Genomic DNA, 9,656 nt, shown 5'->3' on the forward strand with positions numbered 1-9,656 from the left:
AATATATCACATTTATGGTAAGCATTAGGAATGCAATTATATATTTTGACAGGCAGACAGCCTAGCTTAATGTTTAGACCAAACACCTTGATTGGATAAACATTTATTGGTCTCACACCTTCCACAGAATAGTAAAATACACATAAATACATTTGGACCACTTATTTAATGATTGCTATTAGGGTGTGAAGAAACTTTTGAACAGCATGACAAAATAGTTTCTGAAGACAATCACCTATTGCCTGATATTTTTAGTTAGTATTTCACTCTTCTGATTTATTTCAAAGGATGAGTAAATACATGTTCATATATAGGTTAAAAATATCTGCTGATATGTTTTCTATCAAAAGGTAAATTACATTTGTATCTAAACTTAAAAGTAACGGATGCTTGTTTAATGTGTTTTACCCCCAACATTGGTAAAATTCACAAACATAGTGAGCAACAGCTGATTGAATGAATGAATGAATGAATGAATAAGAGAATTAATAAATGAATCAATCAATTAAACAACAAATGAATGAATGCCTGAATAAATGAACCATTGATATAATAAATAAATAAATAAATAAAAACAAACAAACAAACAAAATTATTAGCCTCCCTGAATTATTAGACCCAATTATTTTTTACAATTTCTGTTTAACACACTGAATATTTTTTTAACACATATATAAACATATTAGTTTTAATAACTAATTTCTAATAACTGATTTTATTTTATCTTTGGCATGATGACAGTACATAATATTTTACAAAATAGGTTCAAAATAATAGTATTCAGATTAAAGTGCAATTTAAAGGCTTAACTGGGGTAAATCAGGCAAGAAGAAAAAAATATTAAATCAAATATTGTGAACAATAATAAAAGGAGAAACCAAATTTGCTGGCATGGTGGCACAGTGGTTAGCTCAGGTCGCTGGTTCCTGTCCTCGCTGGCCCAGATGGCATTTCTTTGTGGAGTTTGCATGTTCTTCCCATGTTCGTGTGGGTTTGCATAGTATAAAATATGCAGTATAGGTGAACTGACTAAACTGAATTGGCTAAGTGTTTTTTAGTACTGTGTTGCAACTGGAAGGGCATCAGCTGCGTAAAACATATGCTGGAATAGTTGGTGGTTCACTCCTCTGTGGTGACCTCTGAAATAGAGACTTGGCCGAAGGAAAATTAATAAATGAATGAATGAAACCAAGTTTTCTACAACAGCAATTGCATGGGTGCGTTGTATTTGCATGGGTGCATGTGTAAATGACATAGGCATATCTAATAGCTCATTGAAACATTACCTAGCAACTTTCTCACAAACATTTGACTGAAAAAAAACTGACTGGTAGTTTCCAGGTGCATTAAAATATTATAGAATTTAGAATTTCAACATACCATTATATTTTGTCAGAGCCGTCTGACAAAAAAGTGCCCTTCTGTATCAAGCAGGATGCCTGAATTTAACTTCACTTAAACTCACGAAAATTTCATTCATCCCCCATGACAAACTGGGGTATTAGACACAAATAAGGAGTAAGTTATTACACAAGGAGTTATTACACACACAAAAATGAAAGAAACAAACGTCTGCATTTCGCGATGTGTGTGTGTGTGTGTGTGGTTCTTTACTGACAGCCGCGTGTGTGGATTTTGTTGAAAAAAATGCCACTAATATATGCATACTCCACATGTCTTAATTCCATTTCTGTTTAGTTCAGTTATGACTTTAGTTGGATTAAGGTAATCAAAAATCGCTGTTTGGAGCTTATGTAGGCCTACAGTTCAAAATTAATGTTTAACTGAATAAACAGTGAGTAAACACAAGTACAGCTTATTGAAAATAATTTATTTTCATCATGAATTATCATAGTAGAACAGTTTTTCAAGCAGTTTGTGATGCATTTTGGAAACCGGAGATGAGCCCCAGGTCTAATGCGCCACCGGGCTTGAAAAACCCGTTCTCAAAGACTTATTATTTGGGTAGCACATATAATCTGAATGCTTTCAGCAGAATTCAAATTATATATATTAAATGTTACACACAAACTGTTTGTTATATGGAATGCAAAACTTTGAAGCTCAATATGTCAAAATCATTTAGAACGCAGACATAACCTTATAATTCCAAGGGGACGATATATATATATATATATATATATATATATATATATATATATATATATATATATATATATATATATATATATATATATATATATATATATATATATATATATATATACATACATACATACATACATATATATATATATATATATATATATATATATATATATATATATATATATATATATATATATATATATATATATATATATATATATATATATATATATTTTATTTTTTTTTTTTTTCATCTATCCAACATAAGTTTGTATATGAGACTTTTATTAATTGGCATTTATCAGATTTCTATATGTAGATTTCCATAAAGCAGGGATAAAAGGAATACCACAAAGACACACTTCCAAAAAAATACACACCTCTATTCACAGCCCAATATATCACACTCTCAGCACCTATCAGAGAAAAATCCTGCTGTGATTTTTTTCTCTTTTTTTTATTTCCTCTTCTTAATCCTTTCTCTTTTATTCCGTATGTACTCTGTCTTCAACAAGCAAGCTGTGACCTGTTCAAATATCACAGCATTACAGGCCCAAACATGCCAAACATCCATTCATTCGCTGCTAAGAGATTCTCCTCACATCTGTTTTATTGTCTCCATGTATAACCCAATATACCGTTGTTCAAACATCCTCATATGAAACCTGACAAATAATTAGACTCTTTATCTCCTCTGTTCAGCATAACTAACAGAGATTTGTGAATCAGAGGGAGGTTTTGTCTGACCTGTTTCTCCCTGCGCTGTAAAGTCATTTGTGTGGTTGTGTTGTGGTTGCTGAGCTCCATTAACTTGCCTTCTTCTGGTCCACATCAAAGCCACATCTGACATATGGATTATGAATGTAGAAATGACGTTTCTGAAATATGTCGCTCACTATCTTGCATTCATTGGATTTTGCTCTGGGAGTAGAAAACATTAATATTTCATGGCAACATACTTCATTCATATGACAGTGGATATAGAGTGATAAAGGCAGAGGTAGAATACAATCAAACATGAAATATAAACATAATTCTTTAGATATTAAACCTTAAGTATTTTAAGTGCAGTCATATTGTTGTAGGTGTTACACATGATTTAAATGAAATATATAAATCTTATAAACCTTACTTTTATGTATGTTTTTTTTTTTAAATACACATATATGTTTTTTTTTAGATAAATAAAGCATCACATATGACTTGTTTATGAATTAAATTTTAAAAGGTATTTCAAAATGTATTTTATATCCTTAATAAAATGTTTTAATATGTATTTGTCAAGAATATTTCAAATTATATAGAAATATATACTAATATTAATCAATTTAGTAGTATACAGTTAGGTCCATAAATATTTTGACATCGACACAATTCTAACTTTTTTGGCTTTATATACCAACACTAATGAAACAAACAAGATGTGATTTAGGGCACCTTGGTGGAGCAGTGGGGAGCACATTCACCTCACAGCAAAAGGGTCACTGGCTCGGGCCTCGGCTGGGTCGGTTTGCTTTTCTGTGTGGAGTTTGCATGTTCAACCTGCGCTCGCATGGGTTTTCCTCCGGGTGCTCCGGTTTCCTCCACAGTTCAAAGACGTGGCACACGTGAATTGGGTAAGCTAAAATAGTCGTAGTTTATGTGTGTGAATGAGTGTGTATGGATTTTTCCCAGTGATTGTTTGCAGCTTAGAGGGCATCCACTGTGTAGAACATATGCGGGATAAGTTGGCGGTTCATTCTGCTGTGGTGACCCCAGAATAATAAAGGGATTATGCTGAAAAGAAAATGAATGAATTAATGATTTGCTTTAACTTTATCTGCTGACTGTCAGCTTTAATTTGAGGATATTGACATCCAAATCAGAAGAACGCTGTAGGAATTCCAACAGTTTGCTTATCTGCCTCCCACTCGTTAAGGGTCCCATAGTAATTGGACAAAATATATAACCATAAATCAAAGTTTCACTTTTTAAAACTTGGTTGCAATTCCTTTGCAGTCAATTACAGCCTGAAGTCTGGAACACAGAGACATCATTAGCTGCTGGGTTTAATTCCTGGTGGTGCTCTTCCAGGCCTTTACAGCAACTTCAGTCTTTGTTCTTGGGGCATTTTCCCATCAGTTTTGTCTTCAGCAAGTGAAATGCATGCTCAACCTGATTCAGGTCAGGTGTTTGACTTGGCCATTGCATAACATTTTTCTTCTTTCCCTTCAAAAACTCTTACAATTCAGAATTCATCCTGCTGCTTTTGTCAGCAGTCACATCATCAATAAATACAAGAGAACCAGTTCCATTCAAAGCTATTTTAGTATTCATACATTTGCATTTTTTTAATTTTAAACAGTTCATTGAATTATACTTTTTTGTTTATTAAACACTATAAAATATTGCAGCCCATAATTAAATGCAGATGCTAAATTAAATTATGTTTCCCAGTGATGGGTTGCTGATGGAAAAGCATCTGCTATTTAAAACATATGCTGGATAGGTTGGTGGTTTATTCCGCTGTGGCGACCCCTGATTAATAAAGGAACTAAGCTGAAAAGAAAATGAATGAATGAAATTACATTATACACTATATACTACACTTATATACAATATCTATTTTTTATACCTCTATTTTACCCCATGCTTTCAAGGCTGTAATAGACAACGCACACACAGACACACAAAATACATATAAATATATTGCAATTATACAACAAAGTCTTTCCACGTGAGGACATTTTAATTGGAAAAACATGAATGCTGAAGAAAAAATCTTGAATTCATTTCCATTTATTAGGATCAATTTACTCCGGTAATTGCTTTAACATTAGCAGATAATTGTCACATACATGGCCCTCGTGTTTGCAGTTAAAACACTAAATTACTTGAACAGATGTGAGGCTGACCTTTGTTCCAGTGAAACAAGCGAGCCGCGTTCAACTATCTCAGCTATGTTGTGCACAGTATACCGACATTAAAGCGCATCTATATATATATATAGATAACTGGGAAAAACAACACATTATAATCAAGTAATTATTATCGCAACTGTTTCTTCTGCTGAAATGAGGAGAGCTGTTGTTCAACACCAGCTGTTGCTGGACTACAATCACCTGTTGCTCATAAAAGTATTTGGGAGATCCTGTATCCGTTACACATTATACCGGCACCACAAAGTAAAAATAACCAGAGGACGCTTTTAAACTTGAAGGTTAGATGAGCATTTGATCATTGGACAACTGTTATGGTTTCACAACAAGACACGGTTTTGTTTTAACTCACACAGAAAAGTAAAAGAAAAGAAAAAAACCTCTTTGGCGCTGTGTGATTTTCCCCTGGAATCTCTTTGTTGAGAGTTATTTAAATGTACTTTAGCTCGATTCTCTCTACAAAAGAGACCAAAAGACATTCCTTGAGTTTTACTACTGAGGCAAACTCTGCTAAAGTGTTTAGGAGACGGCTGTGTATTTAGACTGGCTAATTTGAATTCCTGATGCTCTGAGGAAAAAAGGCAAAGCCTTGCACCTGTTATGACTACACTTTCCATGTTGATTTAATAAAGGCATTCAAAAAGTGTATTTCCAGAAAATAAATGTACATAGTGCATCGAGACAGTTCCAGTGTCTGACAAAAAAATGTAGCAATATGATTATGAATGAAAATGCCAGGAACAGCCTAAAATAGCACCATATGAGACACATTGAACATTTTAGTTTTATAGTGTGAAGTCTATTTGGATAATCTATAAAACATTTTGGGAAATGAAATGGTTTCATGGATATTAAACGCTCTTAGTGGAACCACTGATGCCAATAAATAACCTTTTAAAAACTTTCTTGGGTGAGGAATATGAATAGGGAAACTTAAAAACCCAGTGAAGTGCTTCAAATGTGCTTTTTCTTATTTAAAGTTTGATGTAATCTCAACTGAAACATGAAGACTAGGATGTACAGAGGCTGCTATGTCTGAGGAGGGCTATGTTTTTATTTATTCAGTTATTTTATTCTTATTCTTATTTTTATTCTTATTCTTATTCTTATTATTGCAGTACCAACAAAAGAGTCACAATAAATAAATAAAAAAAACAGAAAGTCTGTACTAATATTACGTTGTCAATAATAAAGGAATTCTGAACTGAATTTAAGTATTATGACATATAATAAATAAATATAGCATTTCTGACAATTTGCTTTTATTTCATAGACTTGACTTATGATTTAAAACAGAATTGCGATACTATTTAGTATCTATTATTTATTACAGAAATTTGTGATTTTGGATGCAGCCAATACTAGAGTGGGTATTTCATTGGTCAGAAGATAAGATGAGGAACTGAAGTATGAGGAGAGCTATGTCTGTTCGAATTTATAGTATTCAAAAACAATATGCGAGAAGTACTCGGATGACCTACTACTTCCGGCTAGATTCTGAAGTGCGCATTCAATGAGTGCTATGCTATCATATGATGTTGCTTGAGAATTCATGAATGGGAGTAAATTGATGGAACTGGCCTGGTTAGGTCACGTGATTATGACAAAATGGCGAATGTAGTACATCCAAATTCCATTACTACTCACATTCTGTATAGAACATATTTTCTATCAGTTGGGTAACATGTAGTATGTCCTAATTTTAATGGTATTACTTAAATTTATAATATACAAAACATGCATTTCTAATAGTCGAATAGTAAAGTCAAATTCAAATGTAGTATGCAGCTATGGTCTCAAAAAAAAAAAGTTGATGCGTTTAGGTGAATCTGCAACTTATTTGGATGTTTATTTCTTCTAAATGTGAATTTTAGCACTCTTTTGGAGCACACTTGCTTTTAGATTTCTCTAAGACAAACACACCAAATACTAAGAAATGTAAAAAAATGTGGACCTTTATGATGGAGTACCTCAGCATGTGTATGAACAGTAAGATACATTTCAGCAAAATACACATTTTCATGTCAGGTCAGTAAAGATTTAACTTTTTTTTTTTCAAGTTATTTTCTTAGGGATGTAAAAAAGTCTGTACCTTTATTGTGGAAAAATACTCAAAAGCCTGCACATCAATCTAAATGGGGGCTCAGCCAAACAACAAAAAGTACAAAACTTATTCATAAATGTGGCAAGCTCAAAACATATAGATTTATTAGCTTAAAAAGGATGTTTTCAACTGATGATTTCTGCTCAAAACATAGTTTTTCAAGTTAACAATTGAATAGTTTTGGAGCTTTGTTATTGCCACCACTATGAATAATTTGTATACTTTTATTAGGTAAATAATGTACTGTATATCATTTTGTAATATATTTCCATTGCTGATTTTAAGCGGCAGTTTTTTTCAGTCTGTATAAAAAACTTTGGGTTTGTGTTTAAAAAAAAAATAAATTGGGGTGCTGAAATGCAAACAGATATCAAAAATCCAAAGTGCTAATTTGTAAAACGGTGACAAAATGCACATGTGTGTATTAGATGGGGTGTCTACAGCAGGTATCAGTCACACAAGTTCAACATTTTATAGACTACAGGACTGTATCTCTTTATAAAGTAACATTGCCAAATAGTTGTCTGGCATGCACAATACATCTTTTTATTTTTTGTCAATGTGAATTGACATAACTGAGTATTGGGAATTGTTGTTACAATTTGTTTTTGTGTAAACACATATCAGGTGAAAACCTTTCTATTACATTTATTTCTTTTTTATTTATTTATTAGCTAGTTGGAAAGAGAAGATTTGTCATAGTCCTTTGGTTTTCAAAATAAAAAAGTAACAAAAGTTATTTCTGTAGGAACCACTCACTAAAACTTTTCAATGAACCTTGAACACCATCTACAAATAATACAACTAAAAGGCTCTGATAGAATGCTTATTTTCAGGACCATACAAATAACTCATTATCAGTTTTAGACTTTAGATTTAGCCACAGGCTATAATAAAATGATTAAAAAAAAAAAAAAAAATGATAGATATGATGAAAGATTGTCACCATGCTTCTCTTGTCCACCTGTCTAACAACTGAGTGCGGATTATAGCCGGGCATTCTGGGAATGCAAATCAGGCCCTCTTCATACCCATTAAGTCGAGCAACAGCTTCAAACGGCGATTTGTTCTGCAAATAGCCCATTCAGACCTGGCCCAAAAAGCTGCAACACCTTTCTCTCCCCCTGCGGTAATTGAATCTTCAAAGAGGGCATTTCAACCCCCCCACCCAGTCCCCAGTCCTACAAGCACCGCCGAGTGAATAGCATGTTCATATGAAAAGGGAAGAAAGTATACATGTTTATCCATGTTCAATTAGCCACCCCATCATCTGCATTCATAATTGCAGCATAAGAACCCGCAGACACACAATTAAGGAACAGATAGATGGCACTGCATTCATCAAAAAAAAAAAAAAAAAACAAGCATAGTTTTGCTAATGAGCATTGAAACTCGACAAGATGAATTACTACGAACATACAATCCCCATTTGGTCTCCAGAAGGAAAATTGGACGTTCTTTGAGAGTCCGTATATGGTTCATATTGAGTGATTTGAGAAAAGAACACCTGTGAGAGATTCAGGACCAACCCAAACGTACATAAAGCTGCTTAAGACGAAACTCTGCAAGAAAAAAAAAAACAAACGTTCACCTGTCAATTTTGAGTTACCCGCTTGTTAAGCTGTGATGTATAGAATACTGTTTCTGGGTCCAAGCCGCTACTCATTTGAATAGGCCCCGTTCACATTTGCAGATTTCTCAGTAGCGGAACTCGTCATAGTTGGGTAAACTTAAGAGTGCAGTGAATGGGAGAGTACTGCAAATAATTGTTTAAAACCTTATTTGCTGAAATAATAAAAGAAAAATGACGGTTTGATCAAGACTTTCACAAAAAGGATAAAAAAAAAAAATAGTGTAAGACTGATGACGACAGCCAGAGGAGAGAATAACGACAAATTTACTCTCAGCCCCATAGACTTTATATACATTATAGACACATTATAACGGTATTGTGAAAAGGATTCATTGATAAAATACTCATTCATGACCAATATTTTGTCATATTACATTTTTTTTGTCATATCACATAGTCATACCTACCAACATTTGTCTCATAAAATTTGGGAGAATGGGACAGGGGGATGGGGATTTGGGAGGTGAGGGGTCTGAATAACATACTATACTGTTGGTAACTATACTATGGATCAGGTTTTCGGCTACTGCTGAGATTGGATACTATACAAACGTTTGCAACCCGGGGGTGTTACAGACTGTAATTAAAAAAGCTGAAGACCAATTTATAAACAATTAACCAATTTCTGGCCATTGGATATTAGGCATAGATGTATATATTGCAATCATGATTTTCGAAAGTATTATTATCGCTTTGTAAACGTTTATTATTACCATTTGTTGAGTCTCCCCATACAGTTTGATGTGTGACGTCACACTTAACAAGCATATTCCGGCTTGTCAAAAAGAGTTTTTTTGATTGTTTATTTTGTTTTTAGTTCAATGGTAAGAACATGTACGCAATGCAATTTTAAATGTTACTTCTGTGGCATTTTATCAGTTTGTATTAGGCT

The 9,656-nt window shown here is 33.2% G+C and overlaps 1 protein-coding gene across 1 annotated transcript in view; it reads left to right on the top strand.

The window, feature by feature from the left end:
- Positions 1-9,656, top strand: part of kyat3.2 (kynurenine aminotransferase 3, tandem duplicate 2) — an 808,856-nt gene that overhangs the window by 660,535 nt on the left and 138,665 nt on the right. The gene's annotated exons all lie outside the window — the stretch shown is intronic.

The sequence above is a fragment of the Danio rerio genome, chromosome 6 (assembly GCF_049306965.1).
Source record: "Danio rerio strain Tuebingen ecotype United States chromosome 6, GRCz12tu, whole genome shotgun sequence".
Taxonomy (NCBI): Eukaryota; Metazoa; Chordata; class Actinopteri; order Cypriniformes; family Danionidae; genus Danio; species Danio rerio.